This window comes from Zea mays, chromosome 2 (assembly GCF_902167145.1).
Source record: "Zea mays cultivar B73 chromosome 2, Zm-B73-REFERENCE-NAM-5.0, whole genome shotgun sequence".
Lineage (NCBI taxonomy): Eukaryota > Viridiplantae > Streptophyta > Magnoliopsida > Poales > Poaceae > Zea > Zea mays.
This window is the reverse complement of record NC_050097.1, coordinates 37,134,354-37,142,779: the sequence shown is the minus strand read 5'-3', so window position 1 is coordinate 37,142,779 and position 8,426 is coordinate 37,134,354. Positions and strand designations below refer to the sequence as shown.

At 36.7% G+C, this 8,426-nt stretch overlaps 1 long non-coding RNA gene across 1 annotated transcript; it reads left to right on the top strand.

Moving 5' to 3' along the window:
* The first annotated feature begins 4,770 nt into the window (after nucleotides 1–4,770).
* LOC118476300 (uncharacterized) lies at nucleotides 4,771–6,312 on the top strand. Its single transcript, XR_004856173.1, has 2 exons — nucleotides 4,771–5,319; nucleotides 6,247–6,312. It is a non-coding gene; the product is annotated as an uncharacterized lncRNA (long non-coding RNA).
* Nucleotides 6,313–8,426: the final 2,114 nt, after the last annotated feature.

Genomic DNA, 8,426 nt, shown 5'->3' with positions numbered 1-8,426 from the left:
CCTTACTTTGTGCTTTCTTTGTGATCTCAATTGTAAGGGTGAGAGACTCCAAATTGTGGAGATTCCTTGCAAACGGGAAACATACTCTAAGAGAAAAGACCGTGGTATTCAAGTTGATCATCGGATCACTTGAAAGGGGTTGAGTGCAACCCTCGTCCATTGGGATGCCACAACGTGGAAGTAGGCAAGTGTTACTTGGCCGAACCACGAGATAAAAATCGTGTGTCTCTTGTGTTGCTTTCTCTGTGATTGTTGTGTTCACAAGAACTCGCTTCAAAGCTACTAAGCCGTACTAACACTTTAAACTATGTTTTTGTGGCTATTAGTGTTTTATTTTATAGGATCACCTATTCACCCCCCTCTAGGTGCTCTCAGTTACCAGCAGAATCGTCAAGGAAACACCGTGAACACACCGACCAGGAATAATAATGAAATCACCCAGTTTAGCCCAACGAATGCTTCAAGTGTGGAGAAATGGGTCATTATGCCAATCATTGCCTAAAGCGCAATCCATAGACACTCTAGAAGAACAACAGCCAAAGGTTTGACCAGAATATGTCTGCCCGTGGTAATGTGCAGAATAAAAATCACCAGAACCAGAGTAAAGGCAGAGTGAACCATATGACTGCAAAATCTATTGCAGAGGATGCTGACGTGGTGTATGGTATGTTCCTTATTAACTTCATACCTGCATCAATTTTATTTGATTCTGGAGCATCTCATTCTTTCGTAACAAAATCATTTGTAGAAAAGCATAATATATCATATTATCCTTTGAAGATGAAATTATTAATTAGATCACCAGGAGGTGAAATTAGAGCCACGGACTCATGCCCTCAAACTAAGCTTGAAATTAAGCTTCCTAGTAGAGTTGATAACTTTGGAGTCAAGTGAAATCGATGTGATACTTGGAATAGATTACTTGACCAAGTATGATGGAGTAATATCTTGTGCTAAGAGAATGGTTACATTAACAAGTCCGCAAGGAGAAAGAGTTGAAGTCGATGTTAGTATGCCAGCAGAAGCAGAAGCCATGGTAAATCAATTGGAGGAGAAATACTTGGAAAACATCATAATGGTATGTGAATACTCAGACATATTTCCGGAGGAATTACCAGATATGCCACCGAATCGTGATATAGAGTTCTCTATTGAATTATTACTCGGAACTGCACCTATATCAAAAAGACATTATAAAATGGATGTCAAGGATTTAGTTGAACTGAAGAAACAAATAGAAAAATTATTAGAAAAAAGGTTTTATCCGCCCAAGCTCGTCTCCTTGGGGAGCCCCAGTTCTATTTGTGAATAAGAAAGATGCTTCGAGAAGAATGTGTGTCGATTATAGAATTTTGAATGAAGTTACCATTAAGAACAAATATGCTTTACCTCGAATAGAAGATTTGTTTGATCAGATGAGAGGTGCTAAGATATTCTTGAAAATAGATCTAAGATCAGGATATCATCAGCTGAAGATTCGAACAGAAGATGTACCTAAGACAACCTTTACCCCAAGATATGGACTATATGAGTTTTTGGTCATGTCATTTGGACTAACTAATGCACCAGCATACTTTATGAACTTGATGAATAAAGTATACATGGAGTACCTTGACCAATTTGTGGCCGTGTTCATTGATGATATACTGGTATACTCCCCGAGCGAAGAAACACATGAAGACCATCTAAGACTAGTTCTTTAGAAGCTTCGTGACAACCAGTTGTATGCAAAGTTCTCAAAGTGTGATTTTTGGCTGAAGGAAGTCATTTTCCTAGGACATATTATCACAGATGGAGGAATCAAGGTAGACCCTGGTAAAATAAGTGAAATACTAAATTGGAAGCAACCGAAAGATGTGTCAAAGATCAAGAGTTTTCTTGGATTAGTAGGATACTACAGAAGATTCATCAAAGGCTTATCTAAGCTAGTGAAACCTCTTACTTCACTACTAGAGAAAGGTAAGGAATTTAAGTGGGATGAAGCTTGCAAAAAATGCTTTGAAGAATTAAAGGAAAAGTTAACCACTGCACCAGTCTTAGTAATGTCTGATATTCACAAAGGATTTGATGTATATTGTGATGCATCGCATCTAGGACTTGGATGTGTGTTAATGCAGTAAAGAAAAGTAATAGCTTATGCCTCATGGCAATTGCGAAAGCATGAAAAGAATTACCCAACACATGATTTGGAATTAGCTGCTATAGTGCATGCTTTGAAGATTTAGAGGCACTGCATGATTGGAAATAAGTGCAAAATCTTCACTAATCACAAAAGTTTAAAGTACATATTCACCCAAAATGAACTCAATCTAAGGCAACGAAGATGGCTTGAGTTAATAAAATATTATGATTTGGATATTCAATATCACCTAGGAAAAGCGAATGTCGTGGAAGATGCTTTGAGCCATAAAGGTCAAGCGAACAATGTTACTGCCTATTTGTTGCCGCAAGAGTTATGTTGGGAGATGGAACAACTTAATCTTGGTATGGTTAATAATATGGAAGTAACAGATATGGAAGTGGAATCTACATTAGAGCAAGAAATTCATAAAGGCCAAGAATCAGATGAGAAGATTAAGGAAATTAAAACACATATTATTTTGGGTAAAGTCCCAGATTTCACAGAAGATGAACAAGGCACAGTTTGGTTTAAAAAGAGGATCTGTGTACCGGAAATTGAACACCTTCGCAAGCTTATTTTGAGAGAAGCTCATGATTCAGCGTACTCTATACACCTTGGAAGTACTAAGATGTACCAGGATTTGAAGGAAAAATATTGGTGGTATGGTTTAAAAAGAGACGTTGCTACTCAAGTTGCATTATGTGATGTATGTCAGTGAGTTAAGGCAGAACATCAAAGACCAGCATGTTTGCTACAACCTCTTAAAGTGCGTGAATGGAAATGGGAAGAAATTGGTATGAATTTTATAGTCGGGGTACCTCATACATGTAGTGGATATGATTCCATATGAGTTATTGTAGACATGTTAACAAAGGTTGCACATTTCATACCTGTGAAGAAAACATATTCATGAGTTCAGTTAGCGGAACTGTATATGTCAAAGATTGTTTGTCTACATGGTGTACCCAAGAAAATTGTATCAGATAGAGGAACTCATTTTACCTCGCGCTTTTAGAAAATGTTACATGAGTCTATGGATACTAAACTAAATTTTAGCTCAGCTTATCATCCGCAGACAGATGGCCAAACAGAAAGAACAAATCATGTATTAGAGGATATGTTAAGAGCTTGTGCTTTAAAGTATCGTAAAAGTTGGGATAATAGTTTACCCTATGCAAAGTTTTCCTATAACAATAGTAACCAAGCGAGTTTAAAGATGGCACCATTTGAGGCTCTCTACGGACGAAAATGCAGAACACCCCTTTATTGGAATCAAATGGGAGAAAGTCAAGTGTTTGGTCCAAAATTTCTTTAGGAAGCAGAAAAGCAAGTACATATTGTTAGAGAGAATCTGAAAACAGCATAATCAAGGCAGAAAAGCTATGCTGACAATAGAAGAAGAGAACTCATCTTTGAAGTTTGAGATTATGTGTACCTTAAGGTTTCACCAATGAGAGGAATGAAAAGATTTAAGGTTAAAGGCAAATTGTCTCCCTGTTATATTGGACCATTCAAGATCTTAGAAAGGAAAGGAGAAGTAGCATATCAGTTGGAACTACCCGATCGTTTATTTGATGTGAATGACGTATTCCATGTGTCACAGCTCAAGAAGTGTTTAAGAGTACCTGAAGAACAGTTACCCATGGAAGAATTGAATGTTAATGAAGACTTAACATATTCTGAGTATCCAGTTAAAATTTTGGAAACATCACGTACAATTACTCACAACAAATTTATTAATATGTGCAAAGTTCAATGGAGTCATCATTCAGAAGATGAGGCAACTTGGGAAAGAGAAGATGACTTCAGAGCAGAGTTTCCTCAGTTATTCTCAGAAGTTCTCTAATCTCGAGGACGAGATTCTTTTTAGGGGTAGGTTTTGTAACACCCCAAATCTATCAATTAAAAGCAAATCAATACTAGTTGCTAAATATATTAGAGAGGAAATGTTATTTTTGAATAAAGAGAATAATGACACAAATGATAATTAATCTTTTGAGTTAATTAAATTGAAACCAAATGTTTGATGTATTTTTTCCTTCTTCCGATAGCATGAATTTTTGTTTCCTAAATGAAGTGAATGGTAGGGATTTTATTTATTTTAATCCTCTATTGTGAAATCCAATTTATTTATATAATATATTTTCACCTAAAATTAATATTTGGTATTTTATTTATAAAAATTTTATTACTATATTTTTTATAACTTTGGGAAGATTTAAAAATATATTTATTTATAATAAATAACATGTTCTATTTATTAAAAAAGAAAAGAATTTCGAAATTAAAAAACAAAGCTAAGTGATACTCACCTGGAGTCATGGACGCTCACGGCCCACCAGATCAATGTCCAACGGCTAGCTAATTAGGCCGTTCATCCATTTGGTCTAAGCGTCCAGCTTCCCTCTTAGGCTTTGTTCGGATATCACAATACACATGAATTAGATGAGATTGGAAAAAATTAAGAAAAAGTTTGAGTTGTTTGGGATTCAAACCCATCTAAGGCCCGTTCGTTTCTCCAGGATTGAACCGGGATTCGTTCCAGCTCATCAAATTTATATAAATTAAAAAAGTAATTCGGTTAGAAACCATTCCAGAGCTCCAATCCGTGGAAAACGAATATAACCCCAATTTCACTCAATCAACGTAGATTGAGAGCTAACCGAACAAACCCTTACGTGGACCACTCAGTTCATTTTCTTCTCACGCACATCTCTCTCGCTCCCGTAGAGACACACAGTCGCCATCGCTCAGCACAGCCGCCCAGCAACACCCTACTCGCCTCCTCGATCGGGAAACCGCATACGCCGCCTCCTCTCCCCTTTCCACCGAGCTAGAAACGGCTGGCACAATAGTCTCTGCTATTGATGGCGCTGAAGACAGCCGCTGACCCTTCTTCCCCCCCGGCGACCTCTGATCTTCTCCCTTCTCTATAAATCGCAAGCTACGCCCTCCGTGGTGCCGTTCCCCGCCTTCATGTGCTCGCCCCACGCCTCCCCTTCCTGTTGCGCGCAAAGAACACGCCGCCGACATCTATCCTCATCGACACTGGTGTTCTCGGCCACCTTCCACCGCCAGAGGACTGCTCTGAAGACCCACATCGATCTCCGTCGCCGGTATCTAGCTCTGCAGCGCCGCCCGCCGCCAAGCCGAGCTCAACGCCGTTCTTTCCCTCTCCTATTCGACGTTGCTGCGAGGTAGAAGATGAGCCATATGCAGCTTAGCCCCTGATTTTTGTGTAAAACTCATTTATATGTTTTCCAGTTCAAAAGAGTTAAATTAGGTCCCTATAATCTTATGTGCTACACCCTAAAGTTTATAGTTAATAGAGGATCTAATTACTGCATCGTTTTGTTATTTCAAATTTGTATATTTTAGAGTCTGAATCACGTGTAATTTGAATTATTAGCTTCATGTGTATGTGATAAAATATTTTATCTAGTGTCTCCACTATCTTTCACATTTGTGTATTTTAATTTGAATATAATGGTTGAGAATTAATTTAAATATAGTTTTTATAAAAATTAAGTTAAAGGAAAATGTAACTCATGTAACTTATACTTAGCGGTAGTAAATAGAGGTTTATACTATTCATCCGAAAGTGTTGAAAAGGTTGAACTACTAATCATGCGACCATAGTTTAAATAGTAGCTTAATATAAGTTATCTAATGATTCTTAGATTATATGTCTCTTAAATATTATTATAGGGTCGTGGTGTAGATTTGCAAATGAAAGGTTAAAAAAGGAAATATAACCCACGTGCTTTTCGATAGAAATATAATAATTAACTGGTTAACTATCTAGATTCCATTAAGTTTGAGCTAGCATTATATTTACGTATTTTTATGAATCTGTATAGTGTGTGCTTCCATGATTAATTTAGCATATAGTATTTTCTAGAAAAATGGTGAAACAAAATAATTAGTGGTTTATGTCCTAACAATTGAGATGATCATTGTTATGGTTATGGTTAAGTTTATATTGTAAGTTACGAATCAAGTTTTATTCTTGGATGTCTTTTTTATATGATTTGTATAGTGTATGTTTTTATTGTTGAATGGTGTATGTTTATTTATTGGTGTATTTTTTTCTTTTTTGTATGTGCATTGTGAGAATCTATTAGAAGCTGATTTCGTGGTAGAGGACCTGAACTCGTTTGAGGAAGACCCACAATAAATGTTTGAGCAAGGCAAGTGGATTCTCCCTCTGCATTTCTTATTGTACCCCGAACACTACATTAAATAATACTTACTTTTGATTATGTGCATAAATTGATGGGTTTGCCTAAATAGGACTACTTAGAAATACTATCCATATTTCTTGTTTAACCGGGGATTATGCTATTGCTGAACTGTATTTTTATGCTGTCACTCTTTGAAGATATTATTGTTCGGGAAATGAAATGAATCTTGTTGTTTTAATCCGATGATTAAACAAGATTATGTTGTATTAAACGGAACATGGAATGACCACCCAAGAAAACAGTGCAACCACGAATGCTATCATGACTCTGGCTTTGGTAAATAGCTTTATAGACTTAGTGCTTAGCAACCCTACCTAAAAGATGGGCAAGAGGGGGCGACTGTGGTTTGGTGGCAACTCATATTAACATGGGGTGGTAGTCTTGGCTAAGTTAACTCGCCTAGAGAGTCACAAATACTGACGTGGCGGGTGGCTTTGTACTAAGAATATTTTGTGAAAGCCTCATAATGGATCCCTAGTCATTCACCTTGGTAGTGTTTAAGGGTTCGTACAACCCAGGCTAGATGGGATACATGGCTTGTGGGTAAAGTTGTATCACCTCCGCAGAGTGTGAAACGGATATGTCAGTCGTGCTCATGGTTAAGAGCAACCTAGATTCTCACATGATAACTAAACTTAAAGATGAAGAATAAATCATGATCCAATGGTTTCTAAATGGTTTGCTTAAGTGGATTCACTTAAGTGCTTTTGAGATATAATCGTGTACTTATGTTTAATTGGAAATTTTTGGGATACACTTATAATTAGTAAGTTATGCGTTGTTAATAAAATACTGACCAACTAAAATGCTTAACGCTTAATCATAGCCTACCTTGTTAATCTTGCATAACTTGTCTCACTTGTTGAGCCCCCACCATAAGTGAGCTTACCCATTGCTAAATTTTTTATCAGAAGGTGAATCAGAAGACTTTGACAAAGATGTTGACGAGTATTGAGTCTAGCAACGCTCCGGTCATCTTTCTATGGGAGATTGCCCATGATATTTCTGTTGTACTTTGATCATGATACTGTTTAAGACTCTTAAGTCTGGATGATGTGATAAAGTTATTATACTCTCTTTTACGCCTTTATTGCATTGTCTTTTGATATATTACATTTGTGACGTCAACATATGTGTGGAAAATAGATCCTGACACACATATGCTACGTATTCGGTTTTGCCCCTAAAACTGGGTGTGACAAAGCCAAGCTAAACCAAGAAACATCACTAGCGATAATTACATTGTTGTCACTTTTGTAGATATAACATAGATGGGACAATCTTGTACAGTCGGGAGACTCCCACTTCTAGACAGGATTAATGGGACCTAAGGCCAACCTATTTAAATTTGGCAAGTTTCGAGTGCAAAATGGGAATAAGTTAGTTTTTGGAAGGATGTTTGGTTAGGGTCAGCTACCATAAAGGATAAATATCCCAATCTATATAATATTGCCTACAAAAAAACATGGTACTGTTGCAGAGGTAATGGATTTTGATCTACCCAATATAAACTTTCGAGAAGTCTATATGGGATGAATCAATAGGGATGGTGGTAATTTCAATCTGAAGACCAGGACATGTTCGTCTGGTCACCTACAAAAGGGGGTATTTTTTTAGTAAAGTTTGTATGATTGCCTATTGAACCTCAATGTTATTTCTGTGCTTAAATATTGTTGGAAAATCCAAATCCCAGTAAAGATAATAATTTTCTTGTGGTATGTGTATAAGGGTGTAGTTCTTACAAAAGACAATATTACAAAATGTAGGTGGAAGGGGAGTATGAAATGTTGTTTTTTATAATTGCAATGAAACTATTGATCATCTGTTCTTCTAGTGTAACTTTGCTAGATTTATTTGGCGAATTGTTGAGATAATATCTAATATCAAAGCTCCCCAAAATGTATCACATTTTTTGGGCATTGGTTGGATGGAGTGAAACTAGATACTAAGAAACAATTTATGGTAAGAGCTGCAGCTATTGTGTGGGCAATATGGACTAGTCGAAATGATGTTATTTTTTAACAATGTAATTGTTATGTCACCAATGCATGTAATTTACA